At 35.9% G+C, this 16,377-nt stretch overlaps 1 protein-coding gene across 1 annotated transcript in view; it reads left to right on the top strand.

Moving 5' to 3' along the window:
* Positions 1 to 16,377, top strand: part of PLCB1 (phospholipase C beta 1) — a 682,047-nt gene that overhangs the window by 36,007 nt on the left and 629,663 nt on the right. The gene's annotated exons all lie outside the window — the stretch shown is intronic.

Below are 16,377 nucleotides of genomic sequence, written 5' to 3'. Positions count from 1 at the left end.
ACAAGAATCAAAGTAGAAAAACAGAGAGCAAATAACAAAACTCAGTGTTCAGCTCCAGCATATCAATAATTATATTGAAGGTAACAGCATAGAGAACCCAGAAATAGACCTACATTAATATGACCAACTGATTTTTGACAAACATCCAGAATCAGTTCAACAGGGGAAAAGATAGTACTTTCAATAAATGATGCTGAAGAAATTGGATATCCATAGGCAAAAATAAGTAATATTAAAAATAAAAAAATAAGTAAATTAAATGAATCTCCACATATATCTCACCCTTTATACAAAAATGAATTCGAATGAATTATGGATATAAATGTAAAACACAAGACTATAAAACTTTTAGGAAAACACATAGGACTGTCTTTGGGATCTAGGGCTAGGCAAAGAGTTCTTAGACTTCACATCAAAACCATGATCCATAATAAGAAAAATTGGATCTCATTAAAATTAAAATCTTTGCTTTAAGACCCGACAAGAGGATGAAAAAAGACAAGCTACAGACTGAGGGAAAGTATTTGCAAATAACATATCTGGCAAGGGACTTGTATTGAAAATACATAAGGAACCTTAAACTGAACAATTAGAAAAGACAAAAACAAAACCAGAAAATCTAAACTAAATGATCCATTTAGAAAATGGCAAAAAACATACACAGACAACCCACCAAAGGATCTACAGATGGCAAATAAGCACACAAATAGGCGTTCAACATCATTAGCCATTAGGGAAATGCAAATTAACACCTAAGTGAGAAATCACTGCATACTTATCAGAATGGCTACAATTAAAATAGTGACATTACCAAATGCTGACAAGGATGTGGGGAAACCAGATTACTGGTTCAATAGATAGGGCACATGGCTTGTAGGAATGTGAAAGAGTACAGAGCTCTGGAAAACAGGATGGTGGTTTCTTATAAAACTAAACATGTAGTTACCATATGACACAACCATTGTAGTCTTGAGCATTTATTTCAGAAAAAATAAAATGTATGTACACAGACAAAAAATCTGTACACAAATATTTATAACAGCTTTATTCACAATAGCTCTGAACTGGAAACAGCCCAGATGTCCTTCAATGAGTGCATGATTAAAGGTGATGCATCTATACTGTGAAATACTACTCAGCAATAAAAAGAAATGAGTTACTGATATATACAACCTGGACAAATCTCTAATGTGCTGAGTTGAAAATGCCAGTCCCACGTGGTTGCATTCTGTGTGATTCCATTTACATAAAAATTTGGAAATGACAAAATTTTAGAAATGGGAAACATATTTGTTGTTGCTAAGTGTTAGGCACAGGCATAGGCAGAGAGGAAGGTTGATATGTTTATAAAAGGGCAACATGAGGGATCCTTGTGGTCATGATGCCATTCTGTATCTTGACTGTGGTGATGAATACATGAACCTACACATGATAAACCTGTATAGAATTAAATACACACATGCCACATATACCCACACACGTGCACACATAGTTGCAAGTAAAATTGGAGAAATCTGAATGAGATCAATGACTTGTATCGATGTCCATATCCTAGTTGTTATCTTGTACTATAGTTTTGCAAGGTATTATCATTAGGGGAAACTGAGTAAAAGGTACATGAAATCTCTCCTTAAAACTGCATGGGAATCTATGATTATCTCAATAAAAATTTCAATGAAATAAAAAAGACCACCAAAAGTAGCCCCTGAGGATTGTCAGTAATATCCTTGACCTCAAAATATCTCTAGACAAAAATGATACAGCAAGTCTTACTTTACTAGGAGTGTTTTATAATGTGATATTATAACCACTCCTTTCTGAATAGTCAGTAGTACTATGTTCATAGGAAAATATCTCATGATATATCAATAAATGTTAATTGTTATTATAATCATATTACAATAAATTATAATCAAATCAAGTTCAGACTGATGGGCAAATCATTGACAGATTTAACTTTTGGGGGGATGTTTACATTTTAGAAAAAAAATGATTGCTATGGTCTGAATGTTTGTGTCCTCCGCCCCCCCAAATTCATATGCAGAAACCTAACTTCCAAGGTGATTAGTTTAAGAGGTGGGGCCTTTAAAAGATGATTTGGTCTTAAGGGCTCACAAATGAGATTAGTGCACTTTATAAAAGAGGCTTGAGGGACTCTTTTCACCTTTCTGACACAGGAGGACACACAGAAGTTTCCATTTATGAGGAATGGGCCCTCACCAGACACCAAATCTGCCAATGCCTTAATTTTGGACTTCCCAGTCTCCAGAGCTATGAACAATACATTTCTGTTCATAAATTACCCAACCTATGGTATTTTGTTATAGCAGCCATAGAAGACTAAGACAATGATGTTAATTCAGATAAATATGACTGCTCTGGGAGAGACGATTTTGGACAATATGGCATTATTGCTGCCTGTTCCTGCTGTAGGCTGCTACTCCTTTCTATAAAACCCAAGGGCAGAAATCAGCAACTCTACCCTCTGCTTATGAAAGGTACCATGCAGTGTACAAGTATTATTATTACTATATTTTGTCTCTAAAAGGAAGATGAATTCAGGATAAAAATTTTGTCAAGTACAAAGTGATACATGAATATATATTCCCAGGGCTACATCAGAAACTGGGTGGTTTGGTTGAATTTGGAAATAGAGAGGTTAAGTAGAAGGCAGAAAGTGTGAGAAATACAGGGGTGTATGATATCCTTTCTGAAATCCAAAGTCCAGCTCATTAAAAAAAAATGTGTATTTGTTACACTTTATTTGTAATGAAGATTTGAGTTAAGTACAAGAATATATCGTATCCAGGATAATAATAAATGAGGCTAAAAGTCTCTAACGGGTGATGTGGGACTGACTGAATCATGGCACACCTAAACATTATAGCCCTAAAACCTCCTGCTATATAGATTAATATTTTGTGCCATGGAAATGTGTTTATGAAACACTACATTCATAAAAGGAGTTGCATTTTGCATTTTTTACATATATTGATAATGTAAACATGTGTGTGTGTGTGTGTGTGTGTGTGTGTGTGTGTGTGTGTGTGTAAAGACGGAAAAAAGAAAGAGACTAGAAAAATATACACCAAAATGTTAACGGTGCGTTTTTTTCCGGGGAATGGGAGGACAGTGCATGGAATTTTTCTTTTTTATGCCATTCTGTTTATTTAGACTTTCTTGTGATGACTTTATATTGTTTTTGAAACCAGAAAATGAAGCAATAAATATTTAGTTTTTTAAAAGGAAGAAGTTAGAGCAAAGGGAAAACTAGGATATGACAAAAAATGATTGAACCAGAGGTAAAGATGATAAATCCATAAGCTGAAAGGCCCAGCACAATTACTCAGAGAGATTTATAGCTCGGCTCTGAGTTTCCTAGCAGTGCTTGCGAGGTTTCTCAGTAGTGATGAGAGCAAACAGATTAGCTGTTCAGGAGGCCAATGGCTAATAGCTACCACTGATAATGACACCTAAGAGATTTCTCTAGTGTGTAGCCATAAAGAAGACAACATCATGTCTTCTTTTAGTGAGTGACATCTCTATAAAACAAAGAAGCAATAACATTCACTGGGTTTAGTCTCATATCATGCCGAAACATAAATCAAAAGCTATTCATCACTAGCAATTCTAGGAGAAATAAATCCATGTGGACCAGGTGTGCAGCAGCTCTCTAGTGTTGGGTATGGAGGATTGGTGGCCCAAGATTTCTCTTCCCTCTAGCACACCTCTTTGCAATTTGACTTTGTAGATTCTCCCATGAAGAAATTGAGACTATTTTCTCATCTCTTAAAACTGGGCTTGTGTTGGGACTTTCATTGTCCAGTAGAGTGTGGTGGAAGTGATGGTGTGTCGTATCTGAGCTCAAGACTTCAAGCATCCTTTTGTGCGTTTCTTTCATCCTATGGATCCCTACCTCTTTCAAGAGAACAAACTCAGACCATTCTGAGAGAAGATGAAAGACTTTGTGGAGCAGAGTTGAGTCATTCATTCTATATCACCCAGCTCCCACTTGACTTGCCAGTTGATCACGTGTACTTGACCGAACCAAGCTGCATTCAGCTACGTCTGGCCCAGATCAGCAGAGCTATTGATCTGTGCCATGCACGCATGAGCAAAGAAGCCTTTGCTGTATGCCACTGAGGTTCATTATGCAGCATTATTGAAGTAGTAGATAACTGATAATCTGACTTTATCCTTGTAGAGAGAGAGAGATCAGCTGTATAGCGTTTGGGTTTCCAGTTCTGCTTCTTCTCTTAAATAGCTATGTAACTTTTAGCAAATGTTTTAACATCAAGTGGCATACGTAAAATGAAAAAAAAAATTTGTCTAAATCACAAAATTTCTAGAGTGAAATGAAACAAATCTTGACTTATTTGGGGACATTTTTTAGTTCAAAATGTTAAGTATGAATGTCAATGTCCAGGCATGTCAGTGTGTGAATCAGATGCATCCTGAAATGAAATTTGTGTGCTCTAATCTGGTAATTACATGAGCAAAGAGATAATGAATTATGAATTACCTCTACTTAAATGCATTTGTGCTTTTATGTTTCACAATCTACAGGTTCCTCTATGATTTTGAAATATAGGAAACAATTTCTTGAGTTAAATCTCATCAGCATCTAGAATTGTCTTATTTTCCGCCACAGAGATAAAAGTTGACTGTTGATATCCTTAACTAGCTTATTCTTAGAATAACCCAAAATATTACTCTTTTCATTAGAGAATAACCAAAAATGGTTTTCTTGGTTTGGCTGTAAATTGCATTCTTTGCATACATCATCTTGAAAATTTTGCATATTTCTAGTGCTTAAATAATGGCCTTTTTTGAGTAATAATGCTATGTGATCATTATAAAAGTTGAAGTATAATAAAGAATTTATATATTTATAAAATGAAATAAAATATACTCTAGGCATGTTTACCCAGACACATACACTGTAAACTTTTAGAGACTATTATTTCAGGTACCAGCTCATGCATATATATACACATATGTATACATATATATATATATATATATATATACACATCTATATATACATATATATGCAGAAAGATAATGCATAAATAAGAGTACTTTTAGAGCAACTGGAATGTATGATATGTACTAATTTAATTAAATTTTTATATTTAACTTTACTTGAAATTAAGCATAAAAAAGAAGCTGAATTTAAATTAATCTAAAGGGCTGAACTTCAGATAACAATTTTACTGCAGGATAAGTTTCTGTTAAAGGATCCCTTTAAGGTAACAAAAAATGATTATGAAGAAATTGAAGTTCAAGTTGTAATTTATATAACTAAAAATTTTCCCTTTAACCAGATCTAATTCTTGTTACAAAAGATGAAGAAATTAGATCATGTAGGCTTCCTTCTCATTTTATCCTCCTAGCCCCTAAATTTATTAGTTATAATATCATTGTTTACATTTTTTAAGGCTTCTACCATACCAGGATGCTCTCTGTGATAATAATTCCTGAAGTGGTCCAATACTAATTCTGTCAGAATTACAGCAATCCAATTAAAATGGAAATGCAAACCAGTTCATAATAGTAGAAAACGTAAATTAAAACCACAGTGAGTTTCTATTAGTTATCTATCAGATTGTCAACAATCTAAAAGTTTGACCACATTTTCTAGTAGTGAGGCTGTGCGGAAGCAGGCTTTATCATGCATTGCTGGGAAAAGTACAACTAGGACCACTCTTATGTAGGCTAATTAAGTAATATCTACCAAAACTATAAAAACATTTAGCTTTCAACCCAGTTATTTCTTTTCTTTGTGTATCTCTTAATGTATATCTGCACATGTACAAACATGACATATGTATAAGGTTTGTCATCTCAGAGTTGCTTATAAAGCCTTAACTTAGAAATAATCTGTGTCCATCAATAAGGGACTGGTTGAATAAATTATGAAACATCCATACAATGAAATATTTTGCACCTGGTGGAAGCAGAGAGAGAAGGAAGGGGAGGGTGGAAGATGATCTCTTTGTACTGATGTAAAAAGATCTCTAAGATATATTGATCAGTAAAATGTTCATGTCCAGAAAGTGTGTAATAAAGGGAAGTAATAAGAATATATTTGTTTTTATTATAATATTTAAGGATATATATGACATTCACAGATGCGGGAGGGGACAGGACAGAAAAGGCACTGGTAGTCTGGTGACTCTATCTTTTTTTTTTTTTTTTTTGTCGTTTTTTCGTGACCGGCACTCAGCCAGTGAGTGCACCGGTCATTCCCATATGGGATCCGAACCCGCGGCGGGAGCGTCGCCGCGCTCCCAGTGCAGCACTCTACCGAGTGCGCCACGGGCTCGGCCCGACTCTATCTTTTTAAATTGTTTTGATTTACTAATCAGTGACCATTACTTATTACAAAAAGACGGCTAAAGCATTAAGTGGATTCCATTCTCAATACCACCCCTTTGTCTCAGACTCCTCATTCAGGACTTCATTAATTTGATTCACATTTTAGTTAGCTAGACTGTCATCTATTTCATTTCAAAGAAGGATTCATGAATGTTTTATTTTTTAAGTTGCTGCATGAATGAGAATTTCTATCACAATTTTGTGTGTGAATCTTCACTTAAACACTTTTGAAATCTTTTAGCCTCACTTGTAACTACCTCAAAACTTTGTCAGCTTCATTCCACTATCTTCTGCAATGGGATTACGGCATTTCACCAAAGTGGAATTTTTCACCCTCTGCTTTTTGTTGTTGTTGTTGTTATTATTGTTGTTTTGGTATTTTATTTTAACGTGGAGGAGAGTTCACTAAAAATGGCTTGTGCTATGTAATCTTACCCCTAAATTCAGATTTCTTTTTAGATTATCTTTTATCGTTGTATTATTCTGTGGGTGTTAGCTTTATCTGTCACTTTCTATTATAGAATATATTCAGGGAGATATTTTAGCTCTTGAGAAATTTAATTCAAAGTTTTTTCTCTACAAAATTATTCATATATGCTCCATTAGTATGTGAACAAAATATAAAAATAATTTGAAAGTTTTGTACCTGTTTTAATTGCATATACCATTAATTGATGTTAATTTTCTTAACTGTTTACTATTTTGTTTAGGTTTTGAATTGTATGAGTGCTCTTTAATAGGGAAGTAGTCTATCTAATAGCTTTATTCTATATTGACTGTCATATAAGCCTTATAGATTAATTTTTATATGTGCAGAAAGTGCAAAATGTCTTGCAGACCTCTACGAGTTTGCCTCCATGATGCTGATTGAAACAATAAAGGAAGGAACGTCATCCAGTTTCTCCATGTGCCTGTGATAGTCCAGATCCTCTGAGAAGCAGAGCCAAGATGAGATTACATGTGCAAATATTTTATTAGCAGAAACACATGTGTGAGTGAAAAAAGGAAGGGAGCTGACAGAGGCTGGAGAGCCTTCAGACTATGATGGAAGTTTGACCTTAAGTGAAGGGGAGAGGGAGAGAAGATTGGTTGGAAGTGTCCTAGACTGCCGTGCAGTTTAAGGAAACCAGAAGGAGGGTCCTTAAGTCAAAGTCAGCTATCAGAGGAGTCTCTTGTCTCTTAGAAATGGGCCTGTCTTAATCTGTTGGGATTAGTCATTAGCTGGGAGCACCAGTAGGGGGCATGGCCTCAGCATAAACATGGTGATGGTGTTCAGAGCCAAGCAGGCTGAGCCCTTGTTCAACTAAGACCTGTATAGGGTGCCTTAACAGTACATGTTTTCAGGGCTGTACTGGGCTTCTTACTTTATATTTGTTCTTGGATGACCTGATCCATTCCTATAATATGGACAGCCACCTAGTCTCAGTCTGTAGTCCTGATCACTATCCTACTTGGCATGCCAAAACTACTTTCCAATTACCTTCTGTATGTCTCCACTTTGCTTCCCTGTAGACCCCTCCAAACTCAACTCCCCATGATGAACTTAGGGTCTTTTACCCCTCCCCTAACCGCCCCCCCAACATCCCCCATTTATTTCTGGCTGGCTGATCTGGGCTGGGCTCACATGGGCTTCATTTTGAGCATGTTTTGTTCCAGGTTCTGGGTGCAGATTAAGCTCCATTATTTCCAACATGTGTTCATTGTGGGGCCCAGGCTTAAGAGTCAGCAGCCACCTGGAGAAGGCTTTTCTCATGGGTAGCAAAAGTGCAAGAAAGCAAGACCAACTGCACAAGTACGTTTGAGGTCTTTGCTTATGTAATGTCTACTAGCATTTCTTTGGCCAAAGCAAGTTACATGGCTGAGCACAATTACAAAGGCTCTAGTGAGAGGAACTGCAAAGGAAGTAGACACAAGGAGGGGTGAAGTACGGGATCAATAATGCAACGAACACAATTACAATGCTTGATTTCTGTAAAAAGAAAATAAATATAAGAAAACTTGGGCTCTGTTGTGCGTGTATGCCTTTCATGCTGCATACTTAATTCTAATTAGGAAAGAAGATACATTTTCCTGTTAAAATTAAATTGGAAACTAAAAGAAGGGTAATATGGCTTTGTAGACAAACGGAAATTTATGGCATTATTACATGCTAATCGTCTAAGTGTAGCCACCACAGTTCTTTTGGACACTTCTTGGGAATTGTCCATTTTCACTCACATTTGTAATTTCTGACCCAGTTAGAGAGCAAAGTGTATTGCGATGTTTTCCATTTTCACAACTATTCTTGACCAACTATGTTAGGTTCTTGTAAAGTGAGCTAAACAGTCAAACTTGAACACCAAAGTGTTGAGAATACCTGGGTATGAAATCCCAGAAGGTAAACATAATTCTTAAGTATTATGTAGCTGACTGCTACAATTAATATATGATTGGTGATATTGTGATTTCATTGATAATTCAAACATTTTCTAAGTGTTTCAGAGGAAAAGAATTCTGTGAAGGAAATGATTTGGAAATTAAAATGAGAAGTGTCCCAAGAGATGAATAGTTGTAATATTAAAAAATAATGTTGCCTACCCTACTCCTTGTAACCATTATGTTATTCTCTATCTCTGTATATTTGACTATTTTTTTTCTTCTTGAATTCCACATGTAAGTAGGATCATGAAAGATTTTTCTTTCTCTGTCTGGCTTATTTCACTTTGCATAATGTCTTTCAAGTATTGTATTCAGGATTTTTGCTAAATGAGTGGATCATAATAGCTGCTCTTGCTACGGAGGGGGGAAAGGGTAATTGTGTGAGATGATGGATACGTTAATTTGATCACTGTGGAAATTGCTACTGTATATATGTATCTCACAACATGTTCTATATCTTAAATATACACAGTAGAATTTGTTAAAATTATATTGCCTAAATGAACATGAGGTATATACTTTCCTTTATTAGTATTAGGAAGGATTTTAATTGTACCTGTGGACATAGAACTTTTGCATTTCAATTTAATGTGGAAGCAAAGATACTACACAGGAAACTGGGTCTCTTTCACTTTTATACCTAAGATGTTAGGCACAGTTTTATCCAGTCATAGGAAACACAATGAATTTGTGGTTGAATGTACTAGAATTTCCATCAAATTGTAAAATTAGTTCAAAACTATGATACATTTACCATCTATATCTTCTTAAGGAATGCGGATATGACAATGTCTTTAATTTTTTGCAACCCGTGTTTTCTACAGTTGTATTATGCACGGTGAAATTCATCTAACAAATTTGTGTGTTTCAACTTGGAAGAATTTAAGAACTGACAACTTCTCACCTCTTTGATGTTTGTCATCCTCAGAATCTCTTAAAAAGCTCAACACTTAATCACTTACACATGCTCCAAGGGAATGTTTTGCTAAGAAAAAAGTTGCACAAGTATGGAAGAGAAGGCAAAAAGAAGTATCATTTTAACAAAATGTTCAAGATTCAAGAGCATGATATGAAAACTAGATGGCATGTTCCTAGCATGTCCTGAATTGATAGTGAACATGTGGAGTCACTGATTTTCTTTTCACCATATACTGAAATGTAAATATATGAGAAATATAAGTTCCATACCAACCACTTGAATCAGCGTTCTTATGTAAGGTTCAGTTCAATCTTTGAAAAACTAAATCCAAATGACAGGTGACACCAATTCCAGTGTGTTCTTAATATATAGTCTGTGTTTCTTCATTTTGTTCGTAGTATACATTCCTAATGCTCTTTTTGTGAAACCTCGCTAATAATTAACTAGGGCAGAGTGGACAAAGCACCTGAAATTCTCAGTTAAGTACTTTCGTAGTATCTCTTTTTGTACTTGCTGTTAAAAGTAAACAGTAGTATTTTTGCTTGATTATGTAAAACTGTTCCTTTTAAACTAATTATTTCTAAACACCAATACTTTGATTTTAAACTGTGAAATTCCTTAACCTACCCCTTCAGGTGCAAGTTATGTTTTGTAGTTCATGAGCTTGGTACTCGTGTATAACTGTGTTTATGAAGGTAGAACACAGTGAAGACTTCAGACAATTATCTTGACGGTCAGGCCTCAGGTCAGCTGGCTGCTGTGTTTACAGGGAAAGCAAGCGGACATTGGGATGTCCACAGACAACCTGTTAAGTACATAATGGTCCAGATTGCCTTCTGTTCTCAGCACTCAAGCCACTTGCTGCTGTAAGTTGGGTATTTAAGGGTGAGCATTAACTCTTGTGGGTCACTAGGGAACCATTTAATAAGTAACTAGGGGCCTGGGGATGTTCATGTACATATTCCTCTAAATGCCCTGGTTTTGTGACTGGTGAAGTTCACTGAAGGTCACTCTGCTGTTTCAAATATTTATTGTCCTTTCCCAAGTGAGTGACCTGAGTCCGGTGGAGAAGCTGGCTGATTAGTTATTGGTAGTCAGCCAGTACATAGTAAGCTAATCAAGTTCATAATAATTCTATTCTGGCAAGAAAAATCTCATCAACAGATGTAATAGGAGTTCAGAGAGGCCAAAATAAATCTGAGTTATGATTGAACAACCTCATTAGATAAGAGTGTATATATGCATAAGGATTTCGAGCTGAATACCTTGGTGGGTATTTTTTTGTTAACTTATAGTTTTGATAAAAATTTCAAACTTTCAGAAAAATTGTGAGAGAAAAACAAAGAACAACTATACATCTTTCACACATTCACTGATTGTTTCTAATTTTTCACATTTGCTTTATCATTCTATCTACCAAGCTACCAATCTACGTGGAACTTTTTTCCTGAACCATTTGAGAGTAAGTTGCAGACGTTACACCCCTTAGCCTCTAAATAATTCAGTGTATATATGAGGATACCTAAAAGTTCATGGAAAGATTTGTATTGTCTTTTAATTCTATTTTTTCACAAACTTTTTGAAGGTTTTTTTTTTTTAACATATCCACAGTGCATAATAATCAAAATCAGGAAATATATAATGATATATATTATTATCTAATTGTGAATATGATTTAATAAATTATATTTAGTAGAGAGAAGCAGGAAAGTGAAAGTCAATGACTGTAATTCCAAACTGCCATAGCACTAGTTGCATTGGGATTACATAATTGAAATAAAACTGACTTAATTATCTAACAGTCACATATTAGGCTAAATTTTGATTATAAAATTACTGGATGATCCAAAAACAGATTAGATGAAGGTCACTTATTCAATAACTCTTTTGCATATTTAGACACTTCTCAGATTTCATTCTTTCCTGGTGACTTACCAAGGAGACAATAATTGGTACTTACTCAAGCCCAACTTTCACACTACATTTGTAAAGCAGGTTTAAATGTAACATACAAGGAAGGTTGACTTTGTCCTCAATATTTACTTGGTGCATTGGAGTTCTGGTTTTGAGTACAGAATTTAGCATGCATATAATTATGAGACAAGAAAAGGCTGACAAAATACACCTAAAATAAGCAGAACAATTTACAACGAACTTTGCAAGAGAGTCAGTGTCATAGTGTAAGTATACAGACAAGGCATACTATCTGGATTTTGGACTTTAAAAAATGTCATCAATTTGTTCAGATTTTGTAATGATGTGCTATTTTAGCCATAGTTAAGAAGGGTAAATCCCTCTTCCTGAAGACTTTAGGGAGATGCCTGTCTATTAGAATTGTGTGTTCCCACCTGTCTTGTGTTCATTTTTACAGTCTGTGTTCCAAGAGATTGCATTAAGTCAGGTGGAGTTCTATTGCTTAAGAAGCCAATTTAAAAAATGTGTTCACTGGGTGAACTGCAGCCTGCAAATTGTGGGACTGAGATGAACACTGAAAAACAGCATAAGGGGCAGGTGAGCCGGTAGCATCACCCACCTGTCAGGATAGGTTAGAGGTGTGGGAGGCGAAGCCTCCTTCAGCTATACCTCCTGAGTATCTTAACATCAAAGCTTCTCCAATGGCATTTGGAGTTTTTAAAAAAAAAGGTAAATTACTTGTATCCTCAAGTCAGTTATAAAGGCAGGACTGTACTCAGAACATTTACAAGGAGTAAATGCCACATGAGTAGCACCAGTGTAAGTCCCCAAGGATTCAGGGGATGGAGAGAGTATCTTAGAGACAAATAGAGAAGACTTAGGAGGAATTGGATAGAAGGGAGGGAAGAGAACGTTCTAAGAAATGGTATAAATAAAAATACACAGCTGCAGAGAAGGAGATAGCCACTGGTGGGTGGGCTAAAGTGTATGTCAGAGGTCATTGGTCAACAAACGTTGCCAATTCTCATGAAAATAGCATGCACCCTAAAGAAATGGTATCTAACATCCAGTTAGTAGAACAGGCTGTCCTAATAGATGGATGTCTTTTAAGTATCCATTGCATCTATCCATTGTGAAGACATTTGTTCATGTACATCTTACCATAGTGAAGTCCAGCCCAGGACTTTCTGCCTCTGCATGTAGAATCTATGACTTATGTAATAGGCTGGCAAAGAACAAGCAGAGGACTTTTCACTTGACACGTATTTTGTAGGAGAGGCTGTGGGAAAACAGGCAGGTGCCCATGTTGCTGGTGGGAATGTAAATCATTACAATGCCCATGGAGGGCAACTTGGTGGTATCTACCCAAGTTACAAATAGGCCCTTTGCCCTGGAAGTCCAGCTTCTGTAATTTGTCAGATTAACAGATCCACTTATGCACGGTGCAGTAAAAGCAGAAGATTGAAACCCAATCCAAATATTTGAAAACCGGAGCTGATCAAATAAACCCTTAGTAGATGCAGACATGAACTACTATGCAACTGTAAAAGAAAAAGGAAGAGGAGGAGGAGGATGCGAAGGATGGTGATGTGAATGAGGATGTTGTTCTCTGTGTGCCGATTTGGAAATATCTCCTAGAGGGAAGGCAGGAATAATCACATTTGCATGTTTTGCATAAAGAAACTAGAAGGAAACATAAAAAAAAAAAAAACGAATAAAAGTGTTTTGTGGTGGGTGGAAACTGGCAGATGGAGATAGGGGTGGGTGTGAAAGTCTTCACTGTGTAAACCTTCTTATACTTTAAATTTCTTGAACTGTGTTCATAAGAGTAAAAAGAGGACTATTTTGTTCATATAGGAATGGCAAGGATTGCTAATTTTCCATCCCAATACCTGTTCTCCCAATTGTTTTGATTTTAAACCAGAACATTGTCCTCTAGACTTAACATGATGTTTTCTCAGCTTCCCTTGCAGCTCAGAGTGGCTCTGAGATCAATGAGATGTAACAAGAAGTGTTGTGTGATGCATCTTGGTAGTTTTTAAATGGATCTATTCAGCCATGAGGGCTTTTTGCCTTGCTTTCTTCTTCCTGAATATGCATTTGATGTCCAGAGCCTCAGCAGACATCTTGGACAATGAGGGGACATTGATATTGACCTTATCTTAATCTTTATGGTGTCAATTAGACATTGGAATCTAATCCAGTATTCATCCCCACTGTACCAGAATCATGTGGGTTTTTTTTTTTTAAGATCTTTTCTTTTGTGAACTTGGCTGGGTACTCTAAGCTTCTACCCTTATGTCTTCAAATCCTATTCCTCTTTGAGTTGATAAAATTATACCTTGTAATAAGTGTTTCTGGAGAATCATGAGATATGACTATTATCTGTCACCGTGTTTTGCTGTCCAAAGTGCCAATGTTGGAAAAATTCCCATAAGTGCATCCTGTAATTTTTCTTTTTAATGTAGATATGAAGCTGAATTTTTAATATTTCATATGCAGTTAAAATAACCACACTTGTTGTGTCAAAATAAATGTTCAGATTTTCAATCATGGATTTAAACATGTGGAAATACACTGATTTTAGAAAAGGTACATGTCTGTTCTGTTACCACATTTGTAATTCAGGCAAAAAAATAAAAAATAAAAAATAAAAAAGTATGAGGAGTCATAGGGAAAGGAATATGGAAACTTGAGTGAAATTTATTTTTTAGATTCATGGGATGTTTGCTGAGGTGGTGGTGAGGAGGGCTGACTGTATTTTCAGCCAACACATCTGTTAATGTGACTGTAATAAACTATATCTATTAAGTAAACATTAGCCTTCTTTTCTCAAAGAGCTTTGATAGTAAAAAGACATGTCATTGTTTCATTCCTGGAAGACTCACACTTTTTCATGTTAGAAGGTGAAGGGAACTCCATCAGTGGTCATATAAGTACATCTGTGTTACATGAGATAGCTGTTTAAATCAATTTTGCTCACTGAAAAGCAATGTAATAACACCGCTAAAAAGCAATCTTGGACTGAGAAAGCAAACAAATTCAACTGGTGTTTCATAATATCTAATTTCTTTTAGACCTGGGATGACTTCTTTGGGGACCCTTATACTGATTCTAATTTGCATACCTAATTTAGCAGCTTCTTTCTCTGCTTTAAGTAGAAATAATATTCTAAAAAATTTTTTATGTAATTATTCTACATTATGCAGATGGGCTTTTCTATAAGCTATTCATTTTAGGAAAATAAAGAAACAGTGATGCAAAAGGAAGATAATTTTTTGAAAGAGACTTAGAAGATGTAGCAATGATTTGTCTTTATGTTATTCAAGGTAAGATTCTATTATAGAGTGAATGTTTGTGTTTCCTCCAAATTTATACATTGAAACCTAATCTTCAATGTGAGGATATTTGGAGTTGAGGCCTTTGGGAGGTGATTAGGTCATGATAGCAGAGTCCTCATGAAGAGGATTAGTTCTCTTAGAAAAGAGGTCCCAAAGAACTCCCTTGCCCCATCTGCTTTGTGAAGTACTCAGCAACAAAGATGAACCAGAACGTGGCCCCCAACACATACCAAATCTGTCAGGGCACTTTCATTTTGGACTTCCCAGCCTCCAGACTATGAGAAATAAATTTCTATTGTTTATAAGACAATTTTTGTTATAGCAGCCCAAATGGACTAAGGCTACTCCTTGACTTCTGAAAAATATAATTCAGTTATTACGTAGAATGTCTCTCCATTTGATTTTGTCTGATGTTTTCTCATTAGATTGAGCTTGTATATTTTTGGCAAAAACAGCACAGAAGTGATGCTGCACCGTTCTCATTGCATCATATCAGGAAGAAAATGATATTTTGAAGTACCATTTGGTAGTTGGCTCTTTGAGCAATTTGCCTCTAATTCAAGCTGTATCATTATTGAGCAAGCATTTGGTGGCTTGCAATTTTAGCTGCCTGTTGTCCATTTTACTCACAAGGAGGGAAAGATGGAATTACTTTGACCATTTTGTCTGATGTCTTTCCTACCTATGTAGAAATGGGAAATTAAGGTTCCACATCTGAATATTGCAGGTGTTCTTATTAGCTGGTTAGGAAGAGGAGTCAAGGTGATTGGACTGCAGTGGGGTTAGGATGTGGGCGAAGCTCAAGTGCACCTTTCTGCAGACAGAGGAGTTTCTTGCAAGCTTGTCCCAAAATTTTGCTCTTCTGGAGAACATCTTCTCCATCCCAGGTTGCAGTAGGCTGTGACAACCAAAGGGAAGTGGTGGCAGTGGGGGTTCTCTTACCTCTACCTAGGAAGGGCCTTAGCTAGTAACCTTTTCTGCTAGGAAGAGAGAATGGGTGTGTAGGGTGAGTTATCTCACTTTTTGAACCTTTCTCAACCATCTCAATGTAAACTCTAGCTGTCAAGGGAAATGCTCTGATTACCAAAGAACATATTTCTTCTCTTCTTCTCCTTCTCCTTCCCACTTACTGCTTCAGAAAGATAAAGTATATAACTGTTACTCCTTCAGAAGAACCTATATATTTCTCAGTGGAGCCAACAGCTGATGCCTCAGCTAATCTACCTGTCATTCACATAGGAAGAACTGAGTATATAGTCTTCCTGTTTTACAAATGCCGTTACAAACTACATTAGGCAAAACAACAGTCTTTTATTTTGTGAATATGTAGTAAGCATTTCTTAAAGTTTCCAAAATGTGGAAGTGTGCAAGAGAGAAAAAGAAAGAGAGAGAGAAACAGACACA

The sequence above is a fragment of the Cynocephalus volans genome, chromosome 1 (assembly GCF_027409185.1).
Source record: "Cynocephalus volans isolate mCynVol1 chromosome 1, mCynVol1.pri, whole genome shotgun sequence".
Taxonomy (NCBI): Eukaryota; Metazoa; Chordata; class Mammalia; order Dermoptera; family Cynocephalidae; genus Cynocephalus; species Cynocephalus volans.
The sequence above is the reverse complement of the archived record's forward strand: the minus strand, read 5'-3'. Positions and strand labels throughout refer to the sequence as shown.